The 22,536-nt window shown below is 39.1% G+C and overlaps 1 protein-coding gene across 4 annotated transcripts in view; it reads right to left on the bottom strand.

Moving 5' to 3' along the window:
- Positions 1-22,536, bottom strand: part of Cntnap5 (contactin associated protein like 5) — an 893,594-nt gene that overhangs the window by 396,339 nt on the left and 474,719 nt on the right. The window lies entirely within an intron of this gene.

Here is a 22,536-nt window from a genome sequence, read left to right as displayed (position 1 = left end):
CTACTAAAACATTGCCTGAGACACTTGCTTCCCCCCGCCACTGGCACATCACTTACAAAGATCATCACTCCTGTTTGGCATCATGGTTCAAGTAATCAAACCTGATCACAAGACAATTCACAGGTATTTGGAGGGTAAAGATATTCCTGATCAACAGCAACCTGTCCTGTTCCTTTGAACCAGATCCCTTTCAGCTGCATGACAATAGTGACCTATCTTACTGAGGAAACTCCACTAGGAATTTTTCATGGAGGGCCAATAACATCCTTTCAAAAAAAAGTGTTATTGATGGAGGCTCTTGGTTGTGTATGGCCCACTGAACTCTAAAAAACATAACAATCATTTTGACTGCTCAGGCCACAATAACACACAAGTGACACATGTTCATCATTCAGATGACCTTCAGTGTGCCTGCCTGTATGATGAGCTGACTTCCTTCTCTTTGCCTCAGTTTCCTCACCTGCCAAAGGGGATTATGACTATACTTAGGATGACTCTAGGGATTATAACTACTACTATAGTTATATGTACAGAAACTCCAGCTCAAGTGTCCAGGCACACTGAACAGAACATATGAACTAACAATGATGACCAGAACAGCAAGTCCCAGACAGCCTTGGGATTGGGCAAGTGCAGATATTAACATCGCATGCCATTGAATTTTGAATGAAGCATAATTAAAAGGCAGAGACAATTACAGAAAGAACTCAAACACCATCCTTTGAATTTAAGTCAATGAGGAAGACAAAGACACTAACAACTTAAACACTGGACACCTAGGCTGATTCTGGGAATAGCATGATAGCTTGTACTTCTAAATTCACAGGAGCTATGATTACTCCCCTCAGCCCAAGACTTACACAAACTTTTTCCAACCAACACCCTATCATATAGTGTGAGGAGCTTGACATGCCTCAAACCACCATGATGTTTATTGATTTAATGGCTGATGGATAAGAGATCATGTCTTTTGGTAGTGTAGCCACAAGTAAGGTACATAAGAACGTGCAACTCCCTGTTCATGCTCCTGTAAACAATACTAATGGAGCCCGTTGGGTTATTAAAAGCAAAGATAATGAAAGTAAAAAGGGAACTAGTTTGGAATATCAGGGATCAATAGGAGTGGGAGGGAGAAAGGGAGAGAGAGTAAGAAAGTAATGGGGATGAATATGATTTAAATACATTATACAATGTGTGAAAATGTTATAATGAACCAACTGCATATAATTAATATATGCTAATACAAAATCAAAGACAAAATAAACACAACAGCAAACAGTTGCAAACTTTCAGCTCTTGGTGAGACCGTGATAACAGGCAGGGAGGAAAGAAGTGTTACTATGGTAAGCCTAGAAATGTTTCACAGAGTAAGAGACTGATTTCATAGCCCATTGAGTAAAAATTCTAGGAGACAGACATTTTCCTAGCTAATAAAGAAATAGTTCACAGAAAATAGAAGAAGATAATGGATAGAGATGCAGACCAAGGAAAACAATCAAAGCAGGTGGGAAGAGAAGCCAGTTAGTTATCAAGGCTTTGTGTGCCAGGCTAGGAAGAGTATTCTGCAAGAGCTTTGAGACAGGGCTCTGGAGAATATTTACTCGAATCAATTACCTAAAAATCTCTTTAGAAGGAATTTAGGCATTTTCACTAAAACAAACAAACAAACAAACAGCAATAACAAGACAAAAAATAAAATCCATGATTTGGATGGGGCTGAGATAATTCAGAGGTCAAAATCCTTTGTAATTCATCCCTCATAAGCTAGAGAACTCACCTAAAAGCCAAAATCACCTGCAAGCATTTATAGTCCCAGTATGACTGTGAGGGGCAGGAGATGGAGACAGAAGAATCTGCAAAAGCTTGAAGGTCAGCTAATCTTGCCTACACAGCAAGTCTCAAACCCATCTCATGACAAGGTAGAAGAGTAAAAACCAATACCCAAAGGTTGTCCACTGATTTTACACCTCTAAAACAGTGCTGCTATATTTCACACAGGAATGCATGTACTTACCTCTTCCTGCTTTGCATTCATCCTGCCCCTAACACACACACACACACAAACACACACACACACACACACACACATACATGCACACACAATGTATTTGGATAATTCTAATGAAATGCAAAGATACAATCACTACTATAGAGCACAGGGACCAGTGAGGGGTCTTCATCTTGGGAATAACTAGGTCAGAGGTTCATATTCTCAGAGGGTTATATGAATGAGCTTAGAGACAGTGCCTCTCACTCCTATCCACTAGTGGAGATCATCCCAAGGGACAGAATGACAAGATAATAGGCAAAATAGCAGCAGGAAAAAAAAAAAAACCAGAGCTGGATGAACCAGAAACTGTTACTAGAGAAACACTAGATAGGACATGGCAGAAGCCCCTGGAGGCTTCACTGAAAAGTCCTCTTGAAAGAAGACATAAAGAGGCCTGCTTGGCTCTCAGTGGCCTGGGTAGAGCAAGCAGCTCTGAATCTCTGTGCACAGAATTTCCACAGGGCAGTTTGAGTACCAAGTACTAAACCCTGTCTCAAAAAACAATATATATGTATTACAGGGTAAGTGAGAGATATTGTCTAATATATATGTATATGTATATATATACATATACAATATCTCTCACTGACCCTGTTTTATGATATTTTTGACTAGCTGCATGGTCATTGCACCCCAAGGATCCTCTCATATTTATGTTTCTGAGCTGAAATTGCAGGCAGGTACCATGGCACCTGAAGAAGTATTAAAAAAGTATAGCAAAGTAAAAGCAAAATTCGAGGCTTTTGGGCCCAGGCTTGGGAGTGTAGCCTTTGTGGCTTAGTGCTCCAGGTGCTGGTCATAAAACAGATAGCGACATTTCTTCCTCCACCCACCCGCTTCCTGGGTTCAAAGAGTGTTCATTCAAAGAATGGCACCCTGACCATTACTGGAACCTGCAATGCAAATGTGCTATCTTTAGGGGCTCTTAGATTGTTAGGGGCTCTTAGAAACTGTCTTGAGAGATAACCTGACACTTGTGACTTTATACTTCCTTGTGACTCTTAACTGGTATTTTTGGTATTTTCCAACAACGCCCTCCCCACCTCCATGAGTTGTGGTTTCTTCCTTTAAATACCCCCCTTACTCAGCTACTTGGGGCGCCATGGTCCTCTACCCCTGTGTGGTGTATGACCATGGGCCCGAGAGCACTCTCGATTAAAAATCCTCTTGCAATTTGCAGCAAGATCGTTTCTTGTGTGTGATTTGGGGTGTCACCTCTCCTGAGTCAGAACGTGGGGGAGTCCTCACGTTGTGGGTCTTTCACACCCAGCAATTTATTTAGATGCTAGGAATCTGAACTTTAATTCTCATGTTTATGCAGAAAGCACCAATAGATCCAGCTCTCTAGTACTTGACTTTCTTGTTTTTTCTTTTTTTAAGTGTTATTTATTTACTATTGGCCTTTTGTATGCTGTGTGTAGGAGCACAAAGACAGACACAACCTTATGGACTCAGTTCATCCCCTTTATGTGGATGTGAGTTTGAACTCAGGTCATGAGGTTTGTGCAGAAAGTGTTCTGATTTATTTTTTATTTGGTTTGATTTTCCTATGTAGTCCTCTGGTCCATGTTCTAAGCTGTGAGAAATCCATTTTAGAGAACAAGTTGAATGGCAATTTTAATTGAACAAAAATCACCAGGAGGAATTTTAGAAATGCAGATTCTGAGCTTCATGAGATGTTAATTAAGAGGGAAACCTGAATCATCTCAGATGCTGAAGAGCTTAAGAGTCACTAGGAACTTGGCTGCATAGTCAGATAGAGAGCTTCTTCATTGTAGCGATCATAAAAAAGATAAAAGCTAGGAAAAGAAAACAGACATCTACCCATGTCAGGGGAACATGGACAAGATCCCAAGAGAGTGAGGTGTCACATCCTCCTTTAAGATGGTTTTCTTTTCATCCAGCTCCTATTTTCTATGTTATCCTGTACCTGGACTCAAAATAACATCTCTAGGTATTCTGCAGAATTTGATTGTTAACAAAACCACATTAGGATCAACAAGATCACTCAACATATATAGACTCTTAGGAACACATAAAATGACAAGAATTGAATTCTGAAAGTTGTTTTCTGACCTGTGGAGATACATGCTCATAGCATTTGTAAGTATGTGTATACACACACAGACATACACACACACACACACACACACAGACACACACAGACACACACACATACACACACACACACACACACACACACACAAAATATCTTTTAAAAACATGTTTTAAGAAACAAATCCAGGAATGAAAATATAGATCAGCATTTGTTTCCCAGCATTCAAAGTTTCAATCTCCTCACCATGCAAACAAGAGACCAAATGACAAGCCTGAAGTAAAATGAACTATTCATAAATTAGATAGAACCATCTCCATCAGCTTATCCCTCCCAAACTTTCTTCAATAAACAGCTTTGAGTCAGAAGGTATCTTTCATGGAAGACAGAAAATGACTACTGCTGGTATCTGAGCATCTTACTGGGGCAACCTCCATGGGTCACTTCAGGGAATTGAGTACATTATTTAAGAACTGAGGCTTAAAAGATCCTTAGTTCTAGGAGGGCTCCTTGATGGTGGCAAAGGTCTCCAATTTTAGCATGATGGCTCAAAATTCAGCAACTTTTTACAAGAATCAAGGTTCACATCACTGTCTTTAAAAGCACAGTATCTTGATATTGACTGCCTGAATCAAATGACACTGGATGATCTCAGAACCAACCTACTTTAGTCTGTCCTCCTTCTTTTTCTACTCCTATTTTTTGTTCACATGAATCAAGTCATATAATCAGAAATTTCTCTTTTCCAAGGAATGACAGAAATTGAGACTCACTCTCCCCCAAAATGGCAAATTGACAGTACCTAGCTAGAAAACTCTCCTCTTCCCTTGAGAGCTTTCATTGTAAATGGAAGTTTTGCATACTGAGGAAAAAGGGAAGATTCTCAGAGAAACTGAGGAGACAGACATCACTGGATCTCCTCCTTCAATCTATTAAAACATTCTGACCTTCTACGCTGGTTATAACAACGATTGCATGTGGACTTACATAACAGAGTTGTCTCTCTGTGATCTGTCATGGTGTTTCCTAGGAGGACTCACTGAGAAGAGAAGATAGTTCCATGTTGGATGTTATTTTTCAGTGGCAGGTCAGATACAGAGAGATCCAAGGAAAAAGTGATATTGTTTTGCCTGGCTATCTAAGCAGCCTGCTGGTGAAAATGTGTACACAGTTGCTGCTGCTGCTGCTGCTGGCATCATTTGCTGACAACTGACTCTAGTACATTTAACCTTCTAACAAAGACCATAGAGCGGCAGCATTCCAAGAATCTTCTAGGTCTTATTCCCCATACCAGAATTGCTCATCATCAGTCTTATAAACTGAGCAGGTACTGGCTTCTCTGCCTTTCTTGTTGTATTGTTTGTATCTTATTGTATGAAAACCACTGTTGCACTACCTATTGAGTACTTTGTAAGCCCTTCCTTTATCCAACCTAAGTCTAAAACAGACAGTTTTCAGTGGTTCTGTTCGTCTCTGTTTCTGAAAGCTCTCCATTCCTTTAAAACTTGATCCAGTGCATTCTACTTCTCTTATGTATCTATTTTCTTCCCATGAGAGTTGGTCTTGGTCTTGACCCTCATGGCTGATGATTGTTGGGAATGGACCCCTTGCTTTTGCCCCTACAGAGTGTTACAGGATGTAGAGCAGTGGTTCTTTTTTTTTTAATTTTTTCATTTATTTATTCTTGCACTTTACATTCCAATCACAACTGCCCTCTTCTCTCAGCACCCCCTTCCACAGCCACTCCTTCCTATCCCTTCCCTTCTGAGAAGGGAGAGGCCCCCACTGGAGGTAAAAATCTACCCTGGAACATCATATCATTTTAGGACTAGGCATATCTTATCCCACTGAAGCCAAATAGGCCGTCAAGTTAGGGAAATAGGATCTACAGTCAAGCAAAAGAGTTAGGGATAGCCCCAACTCCATGACAAACAAGGAATACATCTGCTACATGTGTGCAAGGCCCTAGGACCAGCCCATATATGCTCTTTATTTGGTGGTTCAGTCTCTAGGAGACCCTAAACGTCCAAGTGAGTTGACTCTGTTGGTTTTCCTGTAAAGTCCCTATCTGCTCTGAGTCCCTCAAACCCTCTCCCAACTCTTCCACAAAACTATGCAAGTTCTGAATAAAGTCTTTCTGTGTGTAGCTGCATGTGTTTGAGTCAGCTACTGGGAAGAGCTTTTCAGCAGACAGTTTTGCTACACTCCTGTCTGCAAGCATATTAGAACACCATTAATAGTGTCAGGGATTGGTGCCTGTCATGTGATATGTCTGAAATTAGGCCATTTATTGGTTGTCCATTTCAACATCTAATTAGATGCAAGAAAAAACAACAACAACAACCAAAAAAACACAACTTTGACTAAATCCAGTACCCCTTCATGTTAAAAGTATTGGAGAGACCAGGGATACAATGCACATATAACATATAAAAACACATAAAAAAAACAGTAAAAGCAAGATACAACAAGCTAACAATCAACTTCCAATGAAATGGAGAGAACTGTAAAGCAACTCCATTAAAATCAGGGACAAGGCAAGGCTCTCCACTCTCCCCATATCTATCCAATACAGTATGAGAAGTTCAAACGAGAGCAATAAGATAGCTAAAGGAGATCAAGAGACTAGAAATTGGAATTCAAGGAATGAGTATTCACAGATAATTGTGATAGTATAAATAAGTTTCCCCCAAATTTCTACCAGAAAACTCATACAACTGGTAAACACCTTTAGCAAGGTGGCTGGATATAAAATTAACTTAAAAAAAAATAAAGAACAAACCATCAGTAGCTGTCCTTTATATAAATGATAGCCAAGGTTAGAAAGAAAGCAGGTAAACACCACCCTTCACAATGGCCACAAATATATAAAATATCTTAGTGTAACTCTAACCAAGTTACTCTGAAAGACCTGTATGACAAGAACTTCGAGTCTCTGAAGAAAGAAAATGAAGATAACAGAAGATGGAAAGGTCTCCCATGCTCATGGATCAGTATGATTAACATAGTAGAAATGGACATCTTACCAAAGGAATCTAGAGATTCAATGCAATTCCCATAAAATTTTCAACACATTCGTTAGAGACCTTGAAAGAACAATTCTCAACTTCATATGGATAAAGAAAAAAAACAGGAAAGCTAATACAATCTTGCACAGTAAAAGAACTTCTAGAGGTTCTACTACCCCAGATTACAAGCTGTATTTCACAGCAATAGTAATAAAATCTTCATGCTATTGGTATAGAAACAGATAGGTTAATAAATGGAATTGAATTGAAGTACCAGAAATAAACCTTTAGACCTATGGGCACTTGATTTTGACAAGGAAGCCAAAACCATATAATAGGAAAAAAAAGCATCTTCAACAAATGGTGCCAGTCTACTTGGATATCTGCATGTAGAACAATACAGATAGATCCATATCACTCTGCACAAAACTCAAGTTCAATGGATTGAAGACCTCAATGTAAACCCAGATATACTAAATCTAATAGAAAAGAAATTGGGGAACACCCTTGAAAACATTGGTACAAGAAACAATTTCCTGAACTGAAAATGAATAGGTTGTGCAGTAAAATCAACAATTAATAAATCAGATCTCATGAAACAGAAAATTTCCTGTAAGGCAAAGGACACAGTCAATAGAGCAGTGTTTCTTAATCAGCAGGCTGAGAGTTTGCAGTTCAATGAGTCTTTTCAGAGGTCCCATATCAACTATCTTGCATATCGGGTATTTGTAATACAATTTTATAGTAGTAGGTTACAGTTATGAAGTAGCAATAAAAATAAAAAAGCAATCACAAGTGGGGAGAGAGAAAAGGAACTGCGAGGGAAAGTGGACAGGGTAGGGAAGAGTATGGGGAGATGAGAACCTGATCTGGTATTAGGTAAAGGAAAAGGACTGAAGCTCTCTGCGCCAGCAGAACGAATGTAAACAGGCGGGCTGGTGAGATGGCTCAGTGGGTAAGAGCACCCGACTGCTCTTCCGAAGGTCCAGAGTTCAAATCCCAGCAACCACATAGTGGCTCACAACCATCTGTAACAAGTTCTGGCGCCCTCTTCTGGAGTGTCTGAAGACAGCTACAGTGTACAGTGTAATAAATAAATAAATCTTTAAAAAAAAAAAAAAAAGAATGTAAACAGGCAACATCAGGAAATAGGAGGTTGGGGCAACACACCTCCAGAATTCACCAGAGACCTGGGAGGTGAAAGACTCCCAGGACTGAAAGGGAGGGACCTTAGATGAAATGCCCAACAGAAGGGAGAGGGAATTCACAGAGCCCACCTCCAGCAGGAAAATAGGACATCGAGTGAGAGATGGGGTTGCCATCCCATAGTCACATCTCTGACCTATAATTGTTCCTGTTTGAAAGAATTACAGGGATGGAAATGGAGAGGAGCCTGAGGAAAAAAAGTCTAGCAACAGGCCCAAAGTAGGATCCAGCTCAAGGGCAGGTCCAAGGCCTGACACTATTACTGAGGCTATGGAATGCTTACAAGAAGGGACCTATCATGACTGCCCTCTGAAAGACTCAACAAGTAGCTGAAGGAGTCAGATGCAGATATTTATTTTTACTTATCACCCCTTACTTCAAACCCTGGAACTTAGAATTTCCAGGAACTTAGACATTTTTCTTAATCTTTCTAAATTTGTTTCCTCTTCTGTAAAACACACACAATAGACTGGTGCATAACTTGAAAATTTAGGATTCCCAGACCACAGAAAACCAAATTCATCTGTTTTTCTATAGTGGCATGTCATCTTTTACTTATCAATTCAAAGAGACTTTCATGTTTTATAGGAACCAAGAATGGGATAGAAAAATAAGTGAATAAGACAATCTTGATAGCTGTCTCTTGTGAGACTATGCTGGGGCCTGGCAAACACAGAAGTGGATGCTCACAGTCAGCTATTGGCTGGATCACAGGGCCCCCAATGGAGGAGCTAGAGAGAGTACCCAAGGAGCTGAGGGGAACTGCAACCCTATAGGTGGAACAACAATATGAACTAACCAGTGTCCCCCAGTGCTCCTGTCTCTAGCTGCATATGTATCAGAGGATGGCCTGGTCAGCCATCAGTGGAAAGAGAGGCCCATTGGTCATGCAGACTTTATATGCCTCAGTGCAGGAGAATGCCAGTGCCAGGAAGTGGGAATGGGTGGGTGGGGGAGTGGGTGGGGAGAGGGTGGGGGGGACTTTTGGGATAGCACTGGAGATGTAAATGAAGAAAGTACCTAATAAAAATAAAAATAAAAGAAGCCATGCACAGAAAAAGAAAGAAAGAAAGAAAGAAAGAAAGAAAGAAAGAAAGAAAGAAAGAAAGAAAGAAAGAAAGAAAGAAAGGCCAATCACATAGTAAAAGAACATGTTGTCATAACTGGGGCCATTACTCTACATTACCTGAGCCATCCTTTCCATGGGCACCATTTGTTTATCCATACTAAGTGCCATTAATTCTTCCTTGCTTAGTAGACTAGATTACCACAGTCATTTATATATTTCTCCTCTACATTTTTTACACATATGTGTGTTTATGTATCTATGCACATGTGTGAGGGTGTGCATGTTCACATGGAAGCCAGAAATTGACATCAGACACCTACTTATCCACTTCTCACCTTTTCCTTTGAGGCAGGCTCTCCCACAGCTCACTGGCTGATTCTCCTTGGCAGTCAGAGTTCTCTGCTGATCCTTGCCCCACTTCCCTCTTCCTTTCTCTCTCCCTCTTTCTGCCTCTGCCTCCTTTCCCTCCATCTCACTGTGGAATAGCTATGATAGTTCACCTGTTTTCTACACCTAGAAACTAGGGATCAAAGTCCAGACCTCAAGCTTGCAGGTCCTTTCTTTACCTGAGAAGTCCCCTCCTAGCATCTCTGATGTTTTGTTTTGTTTTGTTTTGTTTTGTTTTGTTTTGTTTTGTTTTATCAGGAGAGTTGGGATCCATGATCATCACTCTTCTTGCCCTATTTCTTGCCTTTGGCTACTTATGTGTGAGGCTGGGCCTCAAAGCTGGGATACTGTACATACAAAGCAAGTCTAGTCTAGCATCCCCAAAGCTCTATTCTAGCCCTTGGTTTTTAGACAAGGTTGAACTCTTGCCCAGGCCACCCTCAAACTCAAAATCTTCCTACTTCTGCCTCAATTCTGAGATTACAGACACATGCTGTCTGATCCAGCTAAGAAGGAAGTGTGTAATGACTCCAGTGCCCATTTCTCTAAGGTGTATTATGGAGCCAGAGAATGAAGCATCTTGCTTGTCTTACGAGTGCATTCCTTTTTGAGGCAATTGAAATTTGTCTCTTATTTCCCAATATCCATCTCAACATGAAATCCCTATGAATTTACATTAGTACATTCAAATTTCTATGAAGAGCACTGAAACGACTGATAGGACACATCTTTTTCCTGGCACATTTACACTCTACGTTTCTGGTTCCTCCATTGTCCACATCTATCCCTCACTTTTTAAGCCCATTTCTTCTGCATGATCCTCTTATAAACTGTATGAACAGGGCAAGGACCTCTTGATTTTTAGACTGTAGTCAAATAAATAACACAAAGTAGAATAAAGCTGATGAATGAATGATTTAGTAGATTTAATGCATCAAAAATATGCAGGTAGTCATGGATGTGAGAGATGAATAGCAAAACAACCATGTCAAACTAAACAAGAACTGTGCAAGACTGAACCCACCAGTATTCCATCATGGAGCAGCAAGGAGCTTCTAGGCAGTTAACAGTGATAGGAGAAGGGAAGGGACAATGTTTGTCAATGGTGAAGTCACTGGTAAGTTGCTCATGCTCCTGTTAGTAACCCCTCACATATCTTTCTATAAATAATTCCCATTAAACTTTTGGTCCACTGAAAAAGAAGACATTGGGTAGGAGTATTTGGGAAGAAATATAAGACCAGCAGGACTGGGAGTCACAAAAGAGGACAATGGGGTACACATAATAAAAAATACCTTCATAAATTATGAAAATGTTATAATATGGCATGTCAATACAGACCAATAAATAACTAAAAATCACAGAAGCAAACAAATAATACAAAGGATTTCCTCCTAAAATACACCACTCCTCAGCAGTTTTGTTTAAATGTCTGTAGTATTTACAGTCTGATCCATTCATTCGGGCCATGTTATTTATGACCTTGTGGTCTTAATTAACAATTTGTCTGTGTAAGCCGCCTGTCCCCAGTGTAATGAAAAGTGGCTGCAGGTCAGAGCGTGAGTCATGTTTCTGTGTCTCCCTTGGCATCTAACGGACCATTCTCTGCCCTCTCCAAATGCTCTTTGATTGATGGAGCATCCAAGCAGCTGAAACTCCACTGGCAAATGTCAGTAACAAACCCTCTCACTGTATTGCCCAAGCTTTCAGAGTTTGCAAAGTGGTTCATGATTTGAGGAACCACAGATATGAAAACCTTTGGTCATTATCTGGCGACTATATGGTGTTGTCATCATTGGTGACTGATAGAAAAACTGAGGTTGAATGTGACAGTGCTGGTTTTCTAGTGCAGACCTAAATGTGCCTGTTCTAACAGATAGAGGCTAAAATTATATTCAAGCATGAGACCATTTCTATCCCAGAAGGTGTGCTTATTCTTGACAGTTCTGGTCATTTACTCTCCTCGTATCCTAAACTCTCATGGAATCTTACATGTCTGTTTTGTTTTTTTGGTTTTTTTTTCATCTTATGTCTCTTTTCTGATGGGAATACCCTTCCCATCTGTGGCTTAGTCAAGTTCTATTCGTTCTAAAGGGGAAACAGAAAGATTTCCTTCCTTGCCACACCACCTATCTTTTCTGTGCCTTCCCTATAACTTGTGTCTCTATATCTCACCTTCAAACAGTACTTAGGATCTACTGGAGAATCTAATGAGCATTCAGCATTCATCTAGACACCTGTGCATAATACAGGCTACTAAAGCCTAAATTAAGGAGAATCATACTGACTTATACTAAGCAACTAGCCAAGTAGAAGCTCAGAAACTAGAAAGAAAGTGATGGCATGTGTGGCCACTAGAATATTCTGCTTTAATAATAAGTATCTAACTTTCTCAGATCCACTCTGGAGTAAACATAGAGAAACAGAAGTGAATTAAGAAATTCAGTTTCATCATTTCTATTTATCAAGCCCTAGAAAACTACAAATATACCAGCAACCACTAGACTGGTAAATATTTCCAAATTGGGCTTGATGCATTTTATTCAAGGTGGCTTTAACTGTCAAATTGTCACAGTCTAGAGTCATCTAAGAAGGGAATCTCAGTTGAGGGATTCTTGTGATCAGGTTTCCTTATATGTCTGTGGGGAATATCTTGTTTGTTGAGTGACATAGTTTGATTCAGTTTACTGTGAGGGATTCCATTCCTGGGACAGATGATGCTTAAGATGATCCTGAGAATAACACATAAGCAGCATCCTCCCATGGTTTCTCTTTCAGGTTCCTGCTTGATTTTTTGCCCTGATTTCCCTCAAAGGTGGACTATGACTTATAGGATGAAACAAACCTCATACTTCCTATACATTGCCTTTGGTCAGTGTGTTTTATCACAGATACAGGTTTGAGACTAGACACCTTCAAAGTCCAAGAAATACATTTCTCAACATTTCATAACCTGAATCAATCAGGCACCTTGCTGTGACAGTCACAGTGCTTGGATCTGTGTTTATTTGCCCTATTTAATGGGATTTTCTCATCAACATGATTTTAGCTAAAACACCAAGCCATTAATTATAGTTTATTTGAACTGTGGGATGGGGTTTCTAGACTCATCCTGCTTATTTGATGTATAGAAGGAATGTAGTTATATTGGCTTATAAAAAGGGGGGCAATATTAGGGGAGCCACTGTCAATCACAAGGCTGTAGACTATATTCATTTGGCCACTAAAATTAATCAAGGTGAACACTTCTATCCTTGTACCACAGATATCTTCCTGCATCTTAGCTCCAGTGGCTAGAATTTAATTAACACTTCCACTAAGTACATCTCTTTCTTAGGTTTGACATGTTGTACAACATAAAATTGCTGTAATACAAATATTTATTTAATCACTACTAGATCCTTTACACTTTTAAAAATCATATTTGAATGTGTTTATTGTATGTTGACTGTAAACTGAAATCTTGGGCATGAGCCAAGGAGAATTTCAATCCTTTAGGTTGTTTATCTCAGGTATTTCCTCATGACAGCCTAAAGCTAACTAATAGAGGATTATCAGAAAAATACTTATGTTTAAATACTTGTCTCTTAATTCTCTTTAGATGACCAAAAGATAAAAATATGCCTTCTTGAATACATACAAGAATCTCTGCTACAAAACTGTGTTATCAAATCTACAAGGTTCCATTTTCTTTCTTTTTTTTTTTTTTTTTTTTTTTTTTTTTTTTTTTTTTTTTTTTACTCATTATAGTAAAGTTTAGATTTGAGAAGCATGGAATCATAGCTCTTCCAGGTTCTGTTACCTCTTGATGACACTTTCAGTGGGCACCAGACCATCAACAAAGCATACCAAAAATACAGTCAAGGTCCAAATTTTTGTAAATTACACTAGAATATTGTGTGGGCTTTAATGTGTGAGCATGCCTATATTGGTAGCAGACTTCTAGAATATGGAGAATATTTGGAATGAGATAATAAAAGACTTGAAGGGGGTGATTCTATCTCATATAGACAGAAATTAATCAGGGCCTTTGAAGATGATACAACCTTGCTTATAGATGAATGCTTTCTTATTTATTTATTTATTTGTTTGTTTATTTATTTATTGTTCAGAAAGAACAATAACAAAGCCTGCAGTTCAGTGGCCTGAAATTGATTTGTTTCTTTCTTTTTTTATTGGATATTTTATGTATTTACACTTTAAATGTTTTCCCCGTTCCCAGTTTCTCCTCCAGAACCTACTTCTCCTATCCTTCCTCCCCCTGCTTCTATGAGGGTGCTCCACTTTACATTCATACCTTACAGCTCTAGCATTTTTCCACACTAGGGCACAGAGCCTTCACAGGACCAAGGGCTTCTCCTCCTGTTGATAACAAACAATGCCATCCTCTGATGCATATGAAGCTGGATCCATGGGTCCCTCCATGTATACTCTTTGGTTGGTGGTTTAGACCGTGGAAGCTCTGTGGAGTCTGGTTGGTTGATATTGTTGTTCTTTCTATGGGGTTGCAAACCCTTTCAGCTCATTGAGTTCTTTCTTTAACTCCTCCACTGGGGACCTCATACTAAGTCCAATGGTTGGATACAAGTATCTGCCTCTGTGTTTGTCAGGCTCTAGCAGAGCCTCATGGGAGACAGCTATAACAGCCTCCTGTCAGCAAGCATTTCTTTGCATCCAAAATAGTGTCTGGGTTTGGTGCATGTATATGAGATATATCCCCAGGTAGGGCAGTCTCTGAATGTCCTTTCCTTCAGTCTTTGCTCCATATATTGTCTACATATTTCCTTTAGACAGGAACCCTTCTGGGTTAAGAATTTGGAGATGACCTCCACTGCTGGTGGGATTGCAAGCTGATACAGCCACTCTGGAAATCATTTTGGCAGTTCCCCAGAAAACTGGACATAATACTACCTGAGTACACATCAATACCACTCCTGGGCATATATCCAGAAAATGCTCCAACTTGTAATAAGGACACATGCTCCACTATGTTCATAGCACACATGCTTTGTTGGCATCTGGGTCTTGCTGGTGGCTAGACTCACTTCCCCATCTCCCATTGCTACACAACTTTGTTAAAATTCCTGACCCTCTGTATATCCTCCTTGTCTCCTCTCATACCTGATCCTGCTCCCATCTCTCTCTCCCACTCCACTCTTCCTCCCAAGTCGTTCCTACCCTCTAGCTCCCCTGAGTATTTTGTTCCCCCTTCTAAGAAGGACTGAAGCAGCCACATTTTGATCTTCTTTCTTCTTGAGTTTCATATGATTTTTGAATTTTATCTTGGGTATTCTGAGCTTTTGGGCTAACAAAGGAGCTAAAACCATCCAGAGGAAAAAAGACAGCATTTTCAACAGATGGTGCTGGCAGGTCACTACATAGAAGAATGCACATTTATCCACTCTTACCTCCTTGGACAAAGCTCAAGTCCAAGTGGATCAATGCCCTCCATGTAAAACCAGATACACTAAAACTAATAGAAGAGAAAGTGCGAAGAGCCTTGAACACATGGGGCACAGGGGAAATCTTCCTGAACAGAACACCAATGGCTTATGTTATAAGATCAACAATCAACAAATCATAAAATTGCAAAGCATCTGTAAGACAAAGGACACTGTCAGTAGGACATAATGACAATCAATAGATTGAGAAAAGATCTTTACCTCTATCAGATCTACATCTGATATAGGATTAATATCCAATATATACAAAGAACTCAAGAACTTAGACACAGGAGAACCAAATAACCCTATTAAAAATAGGGAACAGATCTAAATAGAGAATTCTCAACTGAGGACTATTGAATGGCCAAGAAGCACCTAAAGAACGGTTCAACATCCTTGGTCATCAGGGAAATGCAAATCAAATTCACCCTGACATTCCAATTCACACAGTCAGAATGGCTAAGATAAAAATCTCAGGTGACAGCAGATGCTAGCGAGGATGTGGAGAACGAGGAACACTCCTCCATTGTTGGTGGGATTGCAAGCTGGTGCAACCACTCTGGAAATCAGTTTGGGGGTTCCTCAGAAATTTGGACACAGCTATACCACTCTTGGGCATATACCCAGAGCATGTTCCTACATGTAATAAGGACACATGCTCCACTATGTTCATAGCAGACTCATTTATAATAGCCAGAAGCTGGAAAGAACCCAAGATGTACCTCAACAGAGGAATGGAAACAGAAAATGTGGTACATTTATACTCAGCTATTAAAAACACTGACTTCATGAAATTCTTAGGCAAATGGATGGTCCTAGAAAATATCATCCTGAGTGAGGTAGCCGAGACACAAAGGAACACACATGCTATGTGCTAACTTAGAAGTGTATATTAGCTTTCATATTTATTATAAGAGATTTGTCAATGCTTACTCCTCAACAAGTGGCATTGCCCATTTTTGAAAGACAATGCTTATTCTGCTGACCTTCTTAAAAACTCCAGGGGCAATGGTGACTTACAAACTTTTTTGAGGTCTTACAAATAGGATTAGCCAAAGTTCTTGTAAATCTAGAACTCACTTTCCTTTTAGTGATAAAGGACAGAGGTATCTCCAGAACCTGGCCCTGCAGAGAAGCTTCGCTCTGTACAACCATTTTCCGGTCAAAAATCTTGATCTCTATCTTTTAACTCTGTCTTCAGTGGAGAGGGAAAGCACTACAGTAAAAAGATTTTTTTTGAAGATTTTTTCATACTTCCTTTTTGAACTTACTTTTTCATACTTTCTTTTCTTACTGCCTTGAGTTTTCCCGTAAGTAAAATAAATATCACATGTAGCACCCATGATTTTGGAGGAAATCACAGAATAGCTACATTTTCTTTTTGTATTACTTAATGTTTTATATGACATTCAAAGCCTTGTTTATAAAATAATGCAAGGGTTTTCTTTTACTTTTGTGAAATATTCTACTTCCTTAGTACTCAGAAAGACTTGTACAGTAATAGTTTCTATTCTAAGCACCTATTTGAGAGCTTTTACTATATCTTTTAGAAATAGAATATGGACCTAAAGAGATGGCCCAATGGAGTAAGTGCCATACATGTATGAGGTCCTAATTTCAAACCCCCAAAACCTTCATAAATCTAGACATAGCAACACTCTCAGTAACCCTAGCACTCTAATAAAAAAAATGGTGGAGGTAGTGAGATTTTTGGAAGCTTGTGTGCAAGCTAGATTTGTTTGCACAAGAGACAATGAGAAGATCCCATCTCAAACATGGCAGAGACAAGTACAAAAACCCAATAGTCCTCTGACTTCCATTTATATATTATAGTACACACGTTCCTGCAGTATCACACATGAATACTGAGACCATAATCATGGAGTCATACATACACGAGGAGAAATGATACAAGAAAATTCGTAATTCAAATCTAGCTGGGTTTTATAGCAAGATGCCATCTTGAAAAACAGAATGATATAGAGAAAGGAAGAAAAAAAGAAAGAAAGAAAGAAAGAAAGAAAGAAAGAAAGAAAGAAAGAAAGAAAGAAAGAAAGATAAAGAACAGAGGGATGGAGGGAAGGGATAAAGGAGAAAGAATGGGAGGAATAGAAGAAGAGAAAAAGAAAGAAAAGAGGGAAGAAGGAAGGAATGCATTGAGATGGAGGATGAAAAGTGGAAGGAAGAAAAGATGGGGAGAAAGAAAGCACAAATAGAGGAGTAGTGGGTAGAGGATGGAAGGAGAGAGTGGGGGAGAAGAAAAGAAGAAGAAAAAAAACTAAACCAACAATCAATGAAAACACATGGTGGGACTTGTGGCTCTACCTGCATACGTAGCACAGGATGGCCTAGTCATCAATGGGAAGAGAGGCCGTAGGTTCTGTGAAGGTCCTATGCCCCAGTATAGGGGAATGCCAAGGCCAGGAAAAGGAGTGGGTGGGTTGGAGAACAGGGTGAGGGTGAGAGGATAGGGGATTTTCAGAGGAGAAACTAGAAAAGGGGATAACAAATATCTAAGAAAATAAAGAAAAGAAAAGAAAAAAAGAAAAGAAAAAAAAAAAAAAAACGAAGAGCAATGATGGGTGCTGCTGGAAGAAGGTGTGCTGAGATCTCAGTGCCTCCACATGTCTGTAGGTCTTAGTAAAAGGCATGAGTCAGGAATATAGAAAGTAAGAAGACCAAGTCTCTTTTACCCATATGAGCTAAACCTAAATGGGCTTTCTAGTTCCTAAATGGACTCAGGCAAATTCACTGTAAAGCTTTGAATGTGTCTTGTTACCTATGTTGTTTCTTAATTTTTGAATGTAGCCACAGGTATAAGTTTCTGTAATGGAAAGGGCTATGTAGTAAGGGACAAAGTCTCTGAAAGAGGTTTTACCCTTCCTGAGATACATCTCATGTTACTTTAGTCTTCATCATGAATAATAATCCCACTGAAGAATAATTAGGAATAAAAATTCAAGATCTGTGAAAGCCTGTTGATGGATTATCTGCTGTGGTCACATAAAGCCTTTGAGTTCAGAGTTGCAAAACACATGTAAAATCTGTGCTTGGGAGCCCAGGCCTATTAAAGCAGCACTGGACACAGTTGGGTCCTGGAATTCACTGGCCAGTATAGCCAAACCAGTGAGCTCCATATATAATTAGATATCCTGCCTCAAAAAACAAACAACCATACAAACAAACAATCAATCAAACATAACAGCAACAGAAGTAGACACTTAAGATCCACCCTTGAATTTCACATGTGTAAATCACATACATGATGCTAGCATAACACATGTCATGTACAAACTTCTCACTGAATGTATATTGATATATTAATATGCTTATGTTATGATACTTAAACAAACTCAGTAAATGTAGGTTAGGTGTGTGTAAAAATATAGTAGACTCTCCTGCCATTTTATGTGATGCCCATCTAACTTAAGATTGAGTCCACTGAGAAAAAACATTTGGGAACAAAGGGCACTGTTAGCTCTCTGAAATCTGGATACTTTGAGCAATCAATAAACAGTGTTATACTCTGCTTTACAAGACACAACATGTGCCCCTTAAAGATTTCTGAGAGATGGCTTACTAGATAAGAAGACTGAGCAAGCATGACAACCTGATATGGAATCTGGAGTACATCAAAGGCCATATATAACCACATGGGGATCTCTAACCCCAACTTTATGAATGTGGAGAGAGGAGGATCCTAGATTTTTTGTAGATAACAGCTTACTTCCAGGTTTACTGAGAGATCCTCTCTTGAAGAAATAAAGCAGAGAATGATACAGGTGCCTTTCATCCCTCTTTGACCTCAGTGCATATGTAAAGGCACATGTAAATATGGAATATATAGGCATGCACATATACATCCTATGAGTATACACACACACACACAGGTTACTGAGACAATTGCCATTTATTTGTGTATAAATACTAATTTATTTATATATAATTATTTATATATAATTATTATCTCAATTATTTTCAAAATAAGTTTGTATAGACATTTAAAGCAAGAAAAATCTCTATAACTTGTTTTGGCTTTTTTTACCCCTTTCACCCTCTCTGGGTAGAAAATGTGAGAACAATGAAATTAGGCCATTTGAGATATGCATTAAAAGATTCAAATTCTCTGAAGTGTAGGAAAATCTTTTCCTCTTGGAAAAGGCTAGCTTTTTGACACAAGCATCACTGGGTCAGCCAATCAATTGACTTCTCTCCACTTGGTACAGAATTTGAGAGATATGTTGAAATGACACAATATTTTCCCTTATACCCGGGTAACCGGGCCTCCTTACCAGTCTTTCTCAATGGAAAGTAGGTGTGTTAATGGACTGTCATGTTCATAATAATAGAGGCAGTTCCTGAGTTCTTTAGAGCAGAGCACTTCCAGGGCTTGTATTATAGTAAACATGCACTTGTGATCCAAGCCTACAAACTTCTGTGCTCAAACATCTTAACAATTAGTGAGAGACAGCTCAGTGCTAACTCAGGTAGTCTCCAAATAAGGAGGATCATGATTTAAATTTTATAACTGTGAAGATGAAAAATGTTATCACTCCGTGTGATTAACTCACTTCTATTAGCAATAATCTCTGCTGACTACACAGATCTGTTCACAGCTTTTACGACCTTATGGAATGAGGCACTTCTAGCTAGAGGTCCTAACTTAGTATGGGGGAAGGGGCGTTTATCAATCAGCTTCTAAACACTATGCTAAGTGTTTCAGGAATCTTTCTTTTAGAGGGCTGTCCTAGTTTTAAAAACAAATTTTATGGTTGTTAATGTGTGTGTGTGTGTGTGTGTGTGTGTGTGTGTGTGTGTGTGTGTGTGAGAGAGAGAGAGAGAGAGAGAGAGAGAGAGAGAGAGAGAGAGAGAGAAGTGTGCACGTGCACACATGAGCACACACATGGAAACCAGAAGACAGCCTTAGGTTTTACCCTAAAGAAACACAATCTGCCTCCTCTAAGACAGGATTTCTCACTGGCCTAGCACTTACTGATTAAGCTAGGCTGGCTGGCTAGCAAGCTCCAAGGATTCATCTGTCCCCGACCTCTCCAGGCTGGGCTTAAAAGTGTATGGCACCGTGGTCAGCTTTTAATGGTCTCTTGAAATTAAACTCAGATCCCTGCGTTTTAAATAGAAACACTTTTCTGACTCGTCTGTCTCTAAAGCTTGGAAAATAATATTTTTCTCTGTTGTACCTGTAATAGACTCTCAGCTGATCTCCAGTGACTTACACCTCTTTATTGAGACAAGATTGTTGAATGAATTCACTTAAACATGAGTGAGTCTTCTTTCTTGGCATCTAATGAACAGAATATGGCAGAAGTAATAGGTTGCCGTGGGCAAGATTAGGTTACAAAAAGTCTATGGCTTATACATTGAGTATTGTCGCAGTTATTACTGACTGAAAATTTCAATGAATTAGAATCAACTCAGGCCCCATCTGTTAGAGAGTTTCTACACTGGGTTAATTGAGGTCAGAAGAGCAAACGTTAGTGTGGGTGGCACCATTCCACTGGCTGAAGTTCTGGACTCAATAAAAGACAAAACTGAGAAAATATTCATTTTCCTATGTTTCTGGACTGCAGATGCCACATGACTAACCAACTACCTCAAGCTCCTGTCAACAGTACTATGCCCTCAAAATGTGAGATGAAATAAGTTCTTCAATGAAAGGTCCTGTCTTAAAGTAGTAACATGGAGTAACATAGAATGAGATACAAAATGGCCTCCAGCCATACTGCCCTAAATATATATATATTATATATTTATATATATATATATATATATATATATTGCTTTACCATGGCCTAACCAGATTGTAAATATGATAATGCTATCATATTCATTAATATTAACTTAATTTTATCTAGTCTATTTGCATAATAAAATTCAGAAGCCCATAGAAGAATAAAGTCATCTAACTAGAGTATAATGCATTGCCAGAAAATCTATGCTGGATGATAGTGTATTGCACTGCAATAAAAGATTTGACTTGGATTATTTATCTTCAGATTTCTCACAGGTTTTGTTGACTGATCTATATACCTCACCCCAAGCTTAGAAACATGGCCCAACCATATTCAGTATTTGCCATCTAAGAAAACATAATGTTACTTGTTGGGCAGGAGATATCCACAAGAGAGCCAATGGAACCAATGGAGAATGTGAGAAAAATTTCTACTCTTCTGAAGTTAAGAAACCAGGTTGGAGGCTCCACAGACAGCATAGTGATATGGGCACTTGCTTTTCTTCCAGAGGACCCAAATTCAATTCCTCACATCCATGTGGTATAGCTTTCAACTACCTGTAACTCCACCTAAAATGTCCTTTTCTGGCTTCAGTGTGCACATATCCACAGACACGAAGTACAGACAACACAGACCACACACACACACACAAACACACAAACACACAGGACTGTTTCCAAGACTTCAGCCAACTTTAGAAATGTTTATCAAATCCCAAAGCCACAAATAACAGTATATCCTTAGTACCTTTAAAATGTACTTAAGAAATACAAGTATTAAAGCTCATCAATTGATGAAATAGAACATAAGGATTATTTAAAAATCCATGATTTGGTAGAAATATGACATGGAAGCCAGAAAAATTCTAAGTGAATTTTCAGCTTTCTCATTTTAGAACTTGTGATTGTGAAGACATTTCTGTAACCCTTCATTTCCTAATGTGCAAAATTTGAAAAACAGAATTTTCCTGGGGCAACCAAAGTAAGGATGAAACAAGATGTCAGAGATTTCTATGTAGGAGTAGTCAGACCACTCTACAGATGGAATAGAACATGTTAAATAATCCTGGGTGCAAAATCTAACTCCCAGTTTTCTGATTATCCTACAGTGAAGCAATGACAGATGAGTTGAAATACACATGATTAATTCAGATTTAACTCTTTCTCTTGTCTAATTGCTGTATGTGGGGAGGGCAAGCTTCTCCACATTTATAGTATATTTTCCACCACTCATCCACCCTTCATCTCTTTGTATGGTTTGGTATGTTTTAAGCAGAACCTCAACCTTGGTTGACTTAAATAATGAAATCATTATAAACAAAGGAAAGGGGAAAAGGAGGACTTGGAAGAGGAACAGAAAGTGGATGTAGAGAAGACAGTAAGGCAGACTAGGAAGAGGAAGGAAAGGAGAGGAGGGGAGGGGAGGGGAGGAGAGAAGAGGGGAGGAGAGAAGAGGGGAGAGAGGAGAGGGGAGAAAAGAAAAGGAAAGGAAAGGAAAGGAAAGGAAAGGAAAGGAAAGGAAAGGAAAGGAAAGGAAAGGAAAGGAAAGGAAAGGAAAGGAAAGAAA

The sequence above is a fragment of the Mus caroli genome, chromosome 1 (genome assembly GCF_900094665.2).
Source record: "Mus caroli chromosome 1, CAROLI_EIJ_v1.1, whole genome shotgun sequence".
Taxonomy (NCBI): Eukaryota; Metazoa; Chordata; class Mammalia; order Rodentia; family Muridae; genus Mus; species Mus caroli.
Note: the sequence above shows the minus strand (reverse complement) of the source record. Positions and strands in the feature narration are given on the sequence as shown.